Raw genomic sequence first — 14,539 nt, forward strand, 5'->3', positions numbered from 1 at the left:
GATTTTAAGGCAAATGGATGACTTCTCTGCTCTAGCTTGTAGATCCTGGTATAGGTAGTCAATAGATAAGGCCCCTTTATAACTCAGTAACTGAATGAACTATTCCAGTTTTAATTTTAATTACCCTTTCACAAATTGAATGTTTGAGGTTAAAAGACTTTTCATTGAAATAAAAGTATTGGCTTTTTTCCCACTGGTTGAGACATAAAAGTTTATGTAACTAGACATAAGCTGAAAAGGATTTCCATAGATCCTAGAAATTTGATTGGCCAACTGAGCATTTCTAAAATCATTATTTCTCTTTGGAAACTATTGTTTTGAACCATATAAAACTGTTGATAGTCACCAGTTTTTGACCTACGAGGTGACAATTTGATGAGATTCTCTGTAATCATGCTAATTGATTATATAGTTTAAATTTTGGGATATGCTTTAGTTGCTTTTTTCTATATATAAGTTTGTTTCACCAAATAAGCTATTTCATTATCTTATTCAAGAAACATTTATTGAACAAATATTACACAGCAGTTACTGGGGAGTATGCATGCCCATGGAATGGAATATGTTGGCTGTCCCAGTGGGGCATGCATCTAATGAGGCAGAAAGACACATAGGCAAGCAAGTACGAGTTGGAAAACTAGCACACTGGTTGATAGTTGCCCAATAAATGTTCTTTCCCTTCTTCTCACATTGGACATAGAAGTACAATGTGTTAAAGGAACACAGAAGAGTGAGTCTCTATAAATTTAAACAACCTGGAAGGATTCATTGCAGAAAATACCTCCTGTTTACATAGGCATGGGCAAGGACTTCATGTCTAAAACACCAAAAGCAATGGCAACGAAAGCCAAAATTGACAAATGGGATCTAATTAAACTAAAGAGCTTCTGCACAGCAAAAGAAACTACCGTCAGAGTGAACAGGCAACCTACAGAATGGGAGAAAATTTTTGCAACCTACTCATCTGACAAAGGGCTAATATCCAGAATCTACAATGAACTCAAACAAATTTACAAGAAAAAAACAAACAACCCCATCAAAAAGTGGGTGAAGGGTATGAACAGACACTTCTCAAAAGAAGACATTTATGCAGCCAAGGAACACATGAAAAAATGCTCATCATCACTGGCCATCAGAGAAATGCAAATCAACCACAGTGAGATACCATCTCACACCAGTTAGAATGGCCATCATTAAAAAGTCAGGAAACAACAGGTGCTGGAGAGGATGTGGAGAAATAGGAACACTTTTACACTGTTGGTGGGACTGTAAACTAGTTCAACCATTGTGGAAGTCAGTGTGGCGATTCCTCAGGGATCTAGAACTAGAAATACCATTTGACCCAGCCATCCCATTACTGGGTATATACCCAAAGGACTATAAATCATGCTGCTATAAAGACACATGCACACGTATGTTTATTGCGGCACTATTCACAATAGCAAAGACTTGGAACCAACCCAAATGTCCAACAACGATAGACTGGATTAAGAAAATGTGGCACATATACACCATGGAATACTATGCAGCCATAAAAAATGATGAGTTCATGTCCTTTGTAGGGACATGGATGAAACTGGAAACCATCATTCTCAGCAAACTATCACAGGGACAAAAAAGCAAACACTGCATGTTCTCACTCATAGGTGGGAATTGAACAATGAGAACACATGGACACAGGAAGGGGAATATCACACACCGTGGACTGTTGTGGGGTGGGCGGAGGGGGGAGGGATAGCATTAGGAGATATACCTAATGCTAAATGACGAGTTAATGGGTGCAGCACACCAACATGGCACATGTATACATATGTAACAAACCTGCACGTTGTGCACATGTACCCTAAAACTTAAAATATAATAATAATACAATTAAAAAAAAATACCTCCTGTTTACCTTGTGTTAAAAGACCATGTAATAGGCAGATCACTAGACTAAGACTTCAAATATTTGATTTCTTATATTAACTCATCACATATTAGGGCTTTTATTAAACGTTAATCACATTATTTAGCTTTCTTATACTTTTTCTTAACTGCGAAATGAAAAATTACAATCTCATTTGCCTTCCTCCTGTATTTGTTGAGGCTCAGATAGGGTAATACACATGAAACAATTTTTCAAATTATAATTTATAGTATTAACAAAAGACACAATCTTCATCATCATCTTTCTTATTGCCAGTCTTGTTTTCAACAAGACCTTTCAACAAAGTGTTATGTAAAAGATCAAGGAGGATTATCACCTTGATTTGTATTTTCCCAAGTCCAGGCTTAATAATACGTGTGGGGACGAGTACCGCATTTGGCCTTAAATAATCATTTTAGAAAAGTAGATGAGTTGTTTAGCCATTTGTAAGTGTTTTGAACAGTGCTCAATAAACAATGAATGAAGGGTCTGCTGGTAGCAGATGGATAATTATGTTCAGCATTTTTTTAATGAAGGAGAATTTAGAAAAATACATACAATTCAAAGAAATGAACTCTCAGATAATTATCATTTCCATTATTAGAGAATGTATGACATGCCAGGTTTGTTGGTTTATGGGTATCATGTCATTTCAAGTTTAGAACAACCTTTTGAAGTTGACTCTATTATTATCACCTTAATTTTACAGATGAGGAAATTGAAACCTAAAAAAATTATGTAACTTCCCACAAGTCACAAAATGGCTATCTCTGATGATAGAATTTATGAACTTAACTGCTGTACTTTTTACAGCTCTGATCTAGCTATCGTTACCACCCCCATGTTTATACTCTCCTTCCTACTTAGTAATCTCCATTTTCTCCAGAAAAGCCCTCAAGGAAGGCACTGATCTCTCTGAGCTTTAGTTTCCTCACCTATAAAATGGGACTACTTTTGGAGATTCATCAATAAATAAATCATATAAACTCCGTATCCTGGGAACTCATATTCTAGTTGGAGGAGACAGAAAACAAATGTGTACATGTTATCTCTAGTTTTGAGATGTTTTATCTAGAGAAATAACACAGAAAAAGAGGACAGAGAATGATGAGAACAAGGGTGGTTATGTTTTAAGCAGCATAACCAGGGAAGACCTCTCTGAGCAGGTTTAGCAGAGCCCCGAAGGAAGTGAAGACGCAAAGTATACAGGTATTTGCATGAAAGGTGGCACTATTGTCATGGAGTGCAGGCATAGGTATAGGTCTGTCTGGGTGAAGGGCATTCCAGGCAGAGGAACAGCATGTGCAAGGCCTCTGAGAAAGCACTATGTTTGGTGTGCAGGAGAAACAATAAGGAGCCAGTGTGGTGGTCAGAGTAGAGTGAATATGAGTGATAGCTGTAGGAAAATGAGATCAAAGAAGCGGGAGAGATGCAGGAAAATAAATTATGACTGGCCATTAGGACTTTAATATTACTCTGAGTGTTGTGAGAAGCCATTGAGCATTGAGAAGGAATATGATCTGACTTTAATTCAAATAGGACCCCTCCACTGTGTGGAGAAATTAGAAGCAGGAAAACCAGATATTGGACCAGGCTATGGAATACTCCAATTATCCAGATAGAAATTGGACCAAGACATAGCAATAGATGCGTTTGGAGAAAAAAACAGAATACTGATGCACAGAATTTCCAATGCATGGGTGATAGGATATAAAGGTGATAAGGTGTAGAGGTGATACAATCCAAAAAGAGAGGGTATGAGACCAAAAAAAAAGTTTCAAGGTAGATTTTGGCCTGAGCTACTAGAAAAATCATTCCTGAAATGGTGCTTGGCACACAGTAAGAGCTTAAAATGTTTAGTTGTATGAATGAATGAATGCAACTGCCATTAGAAAAAGTCTTTGTCGGGTTAAATCAAAATGAAGAGTTTGACTGTAGACAGGTTGATTTTTGAAGCCTCCAAGTGGAGGTCTTGAATAAGCAGTAGTACATACAAGTCTGCAAGCCTGCTGGAGATTTAAGTTTGGCGGTCTTCAGTTTATAGATGGTGTTTAAAAGCATTATACGATCACCTAGAGAGTGAGTATAGATAAATAAGAGGCCCACTGATTTGAGACCTGGGGCACTCCAAGGTTCGTTGGCCTGTGAGGCAAGACACAAGCGCAATAGATGTTGAGCAGAATTATCACGGAGACAAGAGGAGAAGCAAGGGAGTTATTTTGTAGCAGCCAAGTGCAAAAGGTGTTTCATAAAGGACAGAGTGATCATTATGTCAAACATTAATAATTTTTGCCTAATATGAAAATTGAGAACTGGCTATTTGATTTAGCAATAAACATGTTTTCACCTCCCACCTTTTCTTTGCCTCTCTACACATACTAATTGTTACCTACGGCCTTGCTCTAAAGTTACAAATCCCAAGCACATTAAATTCCGATTCATATTTCATATATCCTACTGAAGGGTAGTTAATATTTCTTGAAACCATGAGATTTGGGAAAACATTTTATAAAATCGAGGGTTTTCTTTTTTTTTTTTTTTTGAGACAGAATCTCACTGTGTCACCCAGACTGGAGTGCAGTGGCATGATCTTGGCTCACTGCCACCTCTACCTACCAAGTCCAAGCAATTCTCCTGCCTCAGCCTCCCAAGTAGCTGAGACTACAGGTGTGCGCCACCATGCTGGCTAATTTTTGTATTTTTAGTGGAGACAGGGTTTCACCATGTTTACCAGGCTGGTCTCGAACTCCTGACATCAGGTGATCCACCCACCTCGGCCTCCGAGAGTGCTGGGATTACAGGTGTGAGCCACTCCGCCTGGCTGAGTTATCCATTTATTTAAACCTATGGACAGAAAATCCACAGATCATCTCTAAAATAAATTTTGATCATATTCAGTTTTACTTGCATAATAATAACATTCATTAGTGATATATTACTATGACATTTGAAAAGCACTTTTATTTACATTGTGTGTTCCAAACAAAATCATCTACTACAGTAAAATGCCCAGCTGTGAAGCTTACACCATCAGATTATACCACCTGCTAACAACTTCTCGTTGGAGTCAGCCATAGCCCTGTGCTTCACTCCTCCTTGTCCCTTGAAGATTTTAACATCTGCCTCCCTGTTGTTCTCTCCATACTTCCTCTTGATAGGCTTCTTGGTGATGTTGATGTCCATGTCAGTCCCTTGATCTTGGTTACTAATCGTGAGGGCTCTATCTGCAGTTGCTCTGGGTCTCCTCTTTGTACCATCTGTACCAACTATATTTCCATGGTTGGAAGACTTGTATTTGTTGGAATTACAGAAAGTTTCTTTTACTTCATTATACTTTGTAAAATGTGAGCTCTCTCTCTTAGGATCTCTTTAAGTACTGTACGTGGCCCTGAGTCTCAGATTCTAATTTTTATTCTGTCAGTGCCACAGGAGTAGTGGGGTGAGATGAGAGATACGTACGGAGAGGAAAGATTTTATATCTTCCTTGTTTGGGGATGTGGTGTTGGTGGTGGGCAATCCCAAACAGAATTTGCAGCAGATGCCTATGTCGGACTTTTAACATCCCATTTGACTTTAATAATTGAGTTTTCTATTTAACCCTTTCCTATCCATCGTTATATTGCATTATCTGATTTAATCTTATGATGTGGTTCTGATCAGGACACTAGATCAGAGAGAAAATGTGACTTACTTAAGGTCGTGTATCTAATAAGTCAGAACCAAGTATAGACTACATTTCTTCTAAGTCTAAATGCATTTTTTTATTGGTATTAAAAAATGCATTGTTCAAAATGGCCAGTAGTTAAGAGAGTTGCTTTGGCTTTCTGCCCAGAATAGTGTTAAAATACAGTGGCAATTCAATAAATGTCATCAGTGGTGTCTGTGGTGGTGACAGATCAAGAATTGTCCTGAATTATTCTAATGGATGCTTTTTTCTTCTCTTTTTTTTTTTTTTTTTTCCAGATTGGCAAACGCACTGCCTATTTACAGCATAGAGACCCCAGTGGAGAGCTAGGTGGGTGATGATTCATACTAAATCTTTCCCACAGTATGCTGAACACTACAACTGCAGCTAATGTGAAGTGACTCATTATACACTGTCAAATCTGATAACGGCAAAGACTGGTTTTGCTAGCACGAGCAATTTGTGGGAAGTCCAGCTACTGCAAACCACTACTGAATTTCAAAAAACAAGCTGCAATATAGTAGAAAAGACATATCCACTGAGTCATATTTGCAAATTTCTTGTGTTTCTCTTTGCCAGTTGAGAAACAGCCTCATGTTCCCTGCTTGACTCGAGAGATGACTTTCCTTGGGATTCACTTATCTTGTGAGTGCCTCCTCAGTCAGTCATATTTTATGGGCTAAATATTTTATAAGAGTATTGGTGGCTCATGGACAGAACTGGAAATGTGGTTCTCCCATGGCAATATTTCTGAAGCTCCCTCTTTACACCACCATCCACCAGCAAACCATCACATACACATAAACATATTTACCTTCTGTAGCACAGTTTCCATGAGTAGTAGTTCTACCTGCAGAGAGAAAAGATGAGGAGGCAGCAGGAGGCAGGAACACTGACTCTTTTCTCTATGATTTATTGTATCATCATTAAATTGTAATCTCCTTGAAGGCAGGACTCTAATCTTACCTACTTGGCACCTATGAGCTGTAGTTGGCCCTTTATAAATATTTGACAAAATTAATGCACTTCCTTCCAAAAACTTTATTATTAAGGCAGGAACTGGGGTTTAACCTTCTTGTCTCCCTTGTCCCTGGTACAGTGCCTGACATACAGTAGGTGGAAAACTACATGTTTGTCTAGTGAAAGAACAAAGGTACAAATGAGCCCATCAATTAGATGGTTTCCTGCAGCCAAATTAATACCCAAGCAAGTGATTTTCAACCATCAGAGACAGAACAGTGATGGCTTCACATCATGTTTCTTCGGACCCCCAGGGGTAATGCCCTAAAAGTAGTTGTTTATTTTGGAAGGCAAAAAGCTAATCTGAAGCTATTTTCTTTATTTTTATATTCAAATGCCTATAAAACAGAAAAGCACCAGAGACCTATTCATTGCTCACAAATGATCTATGGGGCAATAATGTGCTTGTTTTTCCAGTTGTGCTGCACTTTGGTGCTATCTTGGGTTTAATTGAAAATATGCTGTGACCTTGGTTTTGTTCACTGGGCATGTGGGGGTCTAACTGGCATGAGGCCTCTGAAGAAGTCCCTTTTAACGAATGTCATTTGACTAATTTGGGGTTCGCCTGAAGGAAATCATGTGTGAAGTCCCATAAAACAAACAAACAAAAAAAGTTGCATTTTATTCACATGCAATGGACATGAAGTTAATGATTTAAAAAAGAAATCAACTTTTTATTTTGCCATGCCTATTTGTTGAATCCTAAATGCTATCAGTATAATAGTATTGTCCCTAACAGTCTCATGTTTCATCATAATTAAATAAACAGCTTGTGAACTGCAGTCCAAAAAATGTCTGTGTTCCACTCCTAACTTAAGGGGTTTCCATAGAAACTGTGAGCAGCAAGTTTAACTGACATTTATTGGACTTGAGGCTATATGCAGCATTGACAGCTCCCTGTTTTTCTCTCTAGCACTCTGTGTCTGTGTCTTCTTTTCTTCCTTTAACCCTCCGAAACTCTTTTCCCCTCAGTTCTCGCCTCCTCCTCTTCTTCCTCCCTCTCTTTCTCTTATTAGCAATGAGGAAGTAATTTGGACTCAGTTAGATTTAACAAATGCAATAATACTCAAATGGGCTCTAATACTTAAGTGTAATTGTGTTATTAGCGGGAAATGTTTTTCTTCAAAAATGAAAGAATTGGGAGTGAAGTTTACTATGATAGCACATGTTGGTAAGAAGGAACTCTTGGCTGTCGCTTGAAAGTTTGTAGTCTGTGTATCACAACCCACATTCATATCCAGCTGTGGCTTGCTCTTTATTTATTCAACCCAGAATGATATTTCTCCTGAGTCCTTATTTTCCTCCCAGAGAATAAAAACACTGCGCTGATCATATTCCAAGAGAAAGTAAGAATTGACTTAGGAAAGATAAAATATACTATATATTGAGTACCTACTGTGCAACATATATTTTGCTATTACTTTTACTTATGTTTTCTAGTTAACCCTGCAAAATTCACTGCCAGATAGCATGTGGAAGGAAAATGAATCTGGCGCTGGCAGTTCAAGTTCAGGCCCCACCACAGAGTGGCTGTAAAGCCTTAAACATGGTACTTAAGTGCTTTGTCTTGGTTGCTCAAAGACAAAATGGACAGGAGCACTTCTAAGCCATGAGGCTTGGTTAGGATTAGATGTGATACTACAGCTAGTACATCATAGTAGTAGTGTTAGTCTTCATCCCTTTGGAAGTGAGGAAAACAAGTCAAAAGAATATGTCATTCAACCTGGACAATATAGCAAGACCCCATCTCTATAAAAAATGTTAAAAGCAGCCATGCGTGGTAGCATGCACCTATAGTCCAGCTACTCTGAAGGGAGGCTGAGGTAGGATTACTTGAGCCCAGAAGTTCAAGGTTACACTGAGCTGTGATTGCACCATTGCCCTCTAGCCTGAGTGGCAGAGCAAGACTCCATCTCTAAAAACAAAAGAGAAAAAATGTCACTTATCCAAATTTCCATAGCTAGCAGACGATATGTCTACACAGTACAATGGCTAAAAGGAGGTGGATTTGGACAGTACTAATTGTGTGATTTGGGTTAAATGACAAACTTACAGAGCATCTGGCTCCTAATGTTCTTCATGGGGTTGTTGTGACAATTAAGTAAAACTGCGTATGTAAGTTAGTGCCTGTCATGGAAAGCATACCGTGTTTTTTGATCTCTTGGTCTCCTTTCCTCCCCTCACTTTTCTGATTTGTTTTGGTTTTGTATGAATTCAAAGTTTAAAAATTATTGATCCCCAAAGTCTATCTAATATTTATAGTTTAAAATGATCTTACAGTTCATAAACTATCCCAAGTTATCCTGATAACAATGAGAAAGGAAAGACAGATGCTACCACACACATTTTATAGATTAGGAAAAAGGAGAGATCTTTAATATAGTGAATGAGGAAGCTGAGGTTTTACCTAATTCCCCAGGGTCCTTTTTATAATTAAAATTTCCAATTCCATTGTTCTTAACTTGGATCCTATATTCACAGCTTTTAAGGCAAAAAACCCAATAGATATTAACTCCTCTTTCTAATGAATATGAGAGGAAGACACTTTTGGTCAAGAAAAAGGAAAGGAGGCAAGGAGAGGGTAGTCTCTTGCAGTCCTGCTTCCAGGTCATTCTTCTTGGATCTGAAGGGACATGTGGAAATGTAATTCTCAATTTCAGGGATAAATGAGGCAATGACTTTGTGCAGCAATATGCCTAGTGTTGCTGGCTGGAGAAAAGGGGTGAGGTGAAGAGAAAAAGCAAAAATGTAAAAATAAAAATCCAGGTATCAATCAGAGATGTTGATTGACACGTGGTGAATTCATTACTAGGTTACTAGGAAGAGAAAGTGTGAGAGTGCAGCTAGGACAAGAGTCTGATAGGACAAGATTACTGGTAAAAATGATAGTTCCTATACACACATACATGCACGCACACACGTGCCCACGTGCATACATAGGTGTACAGGTTTAATCAAAATAAACACTTCTTTAAATGATAATTTTGTTGTTTCAAAGAGCTCATATTGGAGATAAAAATGATAGCTCTAACGTTCTTGTTGTTTTATGCTTATACTTGCCTTATTAGAATATTGATTCTCAGCAAAAGCAAAATCAAAAACAAAACAAAAAGAATATTGATTCCATGTTATCTTTGGAAGAACCTTAAGCTACTGTGTCCATTTTGTGAGTGCTAATTCAGTTAAAACTAAGTAATATAATCTCTAAAGCCAATTATCCCACCACACAGAAATAGCAGTATGTCACAGTGTACTGAAAGTGTGATCAAGTAATGGTGCTACAGGCAAGCTCTCTGTTCTGGAACTCCCACTTTTCCCCAGGATTCCTCCACAAGTTATATGATGCATGGCACCATTGCAAAATTAGTGAAGCTGAATTTCTTTATTTGTTCTTAGAATAAAGTTAATTACAAATAGAAGTTTTAGTATTTTTCTTCCATGCCTTCACAGGTCATCTTGGTAGCCTTGGGATTGAAGAGAGTAGGTAAGAAAAGTCTCTCTGGATGGGCCGGGCGTGGTGGCTCACACCTGTAATCCCAGCACTTTGGGAGGCTGAGGTGGGCAGGTCACGAGATCAGGAGATCGAGACCCTCCTGGCTAACACGGTGAAACCCCGTCTCTACTAAAAATACAAAAAAAAAAAAAAAAATTAGCCGGGCGTGGTGGCAGGTGCCTATAATCCCAGCTACTCGGGAGGCTGAGGCAGGAGAATGGTGTGAACCCAGGAGGCAAAACTTGCAGTGAGCCAAGGTCGTGCCACTGCACTCCAGCCTGGGCGACAGAGTGAGACTCCGTATCAAAAAAAAAACAAAAGAAAAGAAAAAGAAAAGAAATTTTTTTTTTTTTTTTATTATACTTTAGGGTTTTAGGGTACATGTGCACAATGTGCAGGTTTGTTACATATGTATCCATGTGCCATGTTGATTTCCTGCACCCATTAACTCGTCATTTAGCATTAGGTGTATCTCCTAATGCTGTCCCTCCCCCCTCCCCCCACCCCACAACAGTCCCCGGAGTGTGATGTTCCCCTTCCTGTGTCCATGAGTTCTCATTGTTCAATTCCCACCTATGAGTGAGAACATGCGGTGTTTGGTTTTTTGTCCTTGCGATAGTTTACTGAGAATGATGTTTTCCAGTTTCATCCATGTCCCTACAAAGGACACGAACTCATCATTTTTTATGGCTGCATAGTATTCCATGGTGTATATGTGCCACATTTTCTTAATCCAGTCTATCGTTGTTGGACCTTTGGGTTGGTTCCAACTCTTTGCTATTGTGAATAGTGCCGCAATAAACATACGTGTGCAAAAAAAAAAAAAAAACTTAATTACCTAGAAAAAAAAAAAAAAAAAAAACTTTAAGTACAATGTTATTTGTGCTTAATAATAAAATCAAGAAAGTAAAATATCTAAAATAATTATAACTATTTAAATAAACAAAGTATCATGTAATGGGCAAAAAAAAAAAAAAAAAGAAAAGAAATTCTCTGGGTGGATGTTATAGCCGCCTTTTTTTTTTTTTTTTTTTTTTTTTTTTTTTTTAGGAGACCAGGTGGTAAATATTTTAGGCTTTGCAAGCCATATAGTTTATCACAACCACTCAGTTCTGCCCTTCAGTGTAAAAGCAGCCATAGACAATGCTTACATGCATGGGTGTGGAAGTCTACTAATAAAACTTTACTTACAAAAACTGGGGTGGTGAGCCCGATTTTGCCTATGGGCAGTAATTTCCAAACCATTTATCTTAGAGTTTTGCTTACATCTCCATCCCTCTTCTAGTTCTGCTCACATGTCAGGTGCAGCTTAAAAAATGGGACTGAGGAATGCAGGAATGACACCTATATCATAATTTAACCTAATTTTGTGGATTGTACTTTGTACACACTGATTTCTTTTTTTTTTTTTTTTTTTTTTGAGACGGAGTCTCGCTCTGTCGCCCAGGCTGTAGTGCAGTGGCAGGATCTTGGCTCACTGCAAGCTCCGCCTCCCGGGTTCACGCCATTCTCCTGCCTCAGCCTCTCCGAGTAGCTGGGACTACAGGCGCCCACCACCACGCCTGGCTAATTTTTTGTGTGTTTTTAGTAGAGACAGGGTTTCACCGTGGTCTCGATCTCCTGACCTCGTGATCCACCCGCCTCGGCCTCCCAAAGTGCTGGGATTACAAGCGTGAGCCACCGCGCCCAGCCTGATTTCTTATTAAAGTTTCTTTTCGCGGTATGCCTTTGGCATAGAAAGAACACATATTCTCTCCTCACTTTACAGATGGGTATGGAAAGTTTAAGTAACTTGCATTATTATAACCCAACGTCTCTAATATCCATATTAGAATCAGACTGTCAGCCCCGTGCTTTTTCAGATTATTCTTTTAAAAATGCATCCTTTCAAGAATAAAGACATGGTGGGAAAAGTAACTAAAAAGTAATTTTAACCATCCAAATCAAGGAAACATAGTTAATAATGGTTTAAATAGGAGCATGCACAGGCTTCCCTGCTTTCTTATCCCATTATGATACCATAAGGACCCAGCTCCTTATTGCTTTTCATGTACAGCTCTATTTTTTCCCATGAAATATTTTTGCAGATGATGCATTGCAGGCAAAGTGAATACAGAAAAATACAGGGAGTTTTTACTTTCCGTGGTACTGTGTTAACTGAAGCTCATTCATTTTGGAATTGAATCCTAGTTTTGCAAGGTTCCATGGTAACTAAGAGCAAATATAGGAATTGTGCAAAAAAGAAAACTTGGTTCCAATATTCACAACCTATGGTTAACACAGCATGGAGCAAAATGAGGACTGCCTTAAGTAAATAAACTGCGAATCTAATTTTCAAATGTCTGCATTTGCTGAATAATTCCCTCTTCTGCAGTCATTAGGAAGAAACAAAAAAATCACTAATTCCAGTCATTTCCATTATCTGACATGTCATCACCAAGGTTTCCTCATTATACAATGTTAACAGTGTTGAGGTTACTTTAAACCAGTTTCCATTTCCAATTAGGAGGCCATCCCTGCTATCTGCATTCTGATTAAATGACGTTGCCTGGAAATCACAGAAAGAGTCTACTCTGTTTCCTCCTCTTGCTCAGATCTCATAAACACAGACTGAATTAAAGAGAGTTTCCTTATCAGGTTTTTGTGGGTCATTTTGGTGAATTTATTAAACTCTTAAGTCATGCTGAAAACTGGAAAGCAGTGGGTCTGAGATACTCAGTGGGTGCCACTAGATTTGCAGGACTGACTCCAGAGTTGTGGGGACTAAAAAATATACAGAAATCAGAGGAAGCAATGACAGGTCAGGAATCATGGGATCTGCTAAATATATATAAAGAGTATCACATATTAAGGATTCCAGAGCAGAGATAGAAAAATCATAATGTTATTTCAGCTTATATTTTAGGCAAAAGTCAGAGCCTAACCCAGGCCATCAGTATTTTATAGCTTGATTATTGAAATAATCTATTTCACTCTGTCCTATTCATATTCCATACCACTGCAGACCTGCTTTTCCTTAAATACCCTTCCCACTGTCCTTTTCCCTTCCACTTTTGCCTGTGGGCAGTAGATTCCAAACCATGCATCTTAGAGTTTGGCTTATATCTCCATTACCTTTCTATTTCTGATCACACGTCAGAAAGAAAAATCAAGTCCCTACAATCTATCCATGAGTTAATATCAAATCTAAATTCCTTGTCTATTTTTTATATTCTGGTGTTATTTCATTTATTCTACTTACTACTCGACTGCCTATGTCATGTTTACTTTCATACATTCCCCACCCAACTTGTGCCTATTTTCAAACAAATTCTTTCTCTTTTCTTGATGATGATGATGATTATTTAGAGATAGTGTCTTGCTATGTTGCACAGGCTGGGCTCAGATTCCTGGGCTCAAGTGAACCTTCTGCTTCAGCCTCCCAAGTAGCTGGGAATACAGGCACGTGCCACCACGCCTGGTTCTTTCCGTTTTTTTCTGTCTTTCTGCTCTCTGTTAGTGTCTGTTCCTTATTGTGTGCTGCTATAATACCTCATTCTAAAGAATAGAGAATAGAATTTCTCTAGTATTTTCTGCTGCATTATAATTCCTGGCTTACTCACCTGTGAATCATACTGCACTGTGAGATTCTTGATGAGAGACACTTGGCCCTAAGTATCAAGAAATGAGCATTGTGCTTGAAATTTGGTAGGCACTCAAAAAATATTATTGAAGGAAAGTGCCTGTTTTTTTTTCTCTCTCTTGAAATGCTAGACCTTTTGCTTATTCAAATCTACATTTCCCCTAGATCCACTGTCCACATACCTTTCACTGATTGCTTAAGGCTCACTGGTTCTCTCTGGACACCCAGACTACTTACAAGGATCTACGTAATCATACACACTCCTTCAGTGGAGCACGTTGGCATTGGTTTATGACTATTGTTTATACTGGGCTTGTCTCAGTACCCTGTTACAAATGATCAATGATGGCAAGTTACTGAATTGGAGTTCCCTGGTAGGTATAGCGTTAGAGAGTATACTTAGACTCATATATTATTATAGCTGAAATGACTTTAGAGATTCTCTTTCCCCGCACCCTACTATAAAATGAATCCCAGACATCTTTAGTGCTTTGCCTGGGGTTATAAATATGTTTTTGGTTACTCTCTAGGAAATTAGGGTTTTGTACTATTTAGTAATGAACAAGGAAGTAAGTACTTGGTAAAACGTTGGAAGGTGATTTTAAAATCTGAATGACTCTATATACATGATATTTGTTCTCTTCGAATTGCCTTGCATGGTAATTTAAATTGCATTGCTCATTATAAAAATCCATATGCCTTTTGGGTACTGTCGTTGGTTTGTTTGTTTCCAACCTATAAAGGCATTGGTGACCTTAGCACAGGGCATTTTCTAAGGATTAATGAGAAGTTGGGGGTTAATGACTATCA

The 14,539-nt window shown here is 38.3% G+C and overlaps 1 protein-coding gene across 8 annotated transcripts in view; it reads left to right on the plus strand.

Annotated features, from left to right (window-relative positions):
- LRRC4C (leucine rich repeat containing 4C) overlaps positions 1 to 14,539 on the plus strand; it is a 1,375,811-nt gene that overhangs the window by 1,341,446 nt on the left and 19,826 nt on the right. For 5 of the 8 annotated variants that reach the window (XM_055281877.2, XM_055281879.2, XM_063641859.1 and 2 more), the window contains one exon: positions 5,873 to 5,924. The exons of 2 other annotated variants lie outside the window; for them this stretch is intronic. The gene's annotated coding sequence lies outside the window, so the exon portion shown is untranslated. Of the gene's footprint in view, positions 1 to 5,872; positions 5,925 to 6,173; positions 6,240 to 14,539 lie in introns of all 8 variants that reach the window. One more of the 8 variants, XM_055281883.2, reaches the window with a different exon arrangement.

The sequence above is a fragment of the Symphalangus syndactylus genome, chromosome 6 (genome assembly GCF_028878055.3).
Source record: "Symphalangus syndactylus isolate Jambi chromosome 6, NHGRI_mSymSyn1-v2.1_pri, whole genome shotgun sequence".
In the NCBI taxonomy this organism is placed as follows: Eukaryota; Metazoa; Chordata; class Mammalia; order Primates; family Hylobatidae; genus Symphalangus; species Symphalangus syndactylus.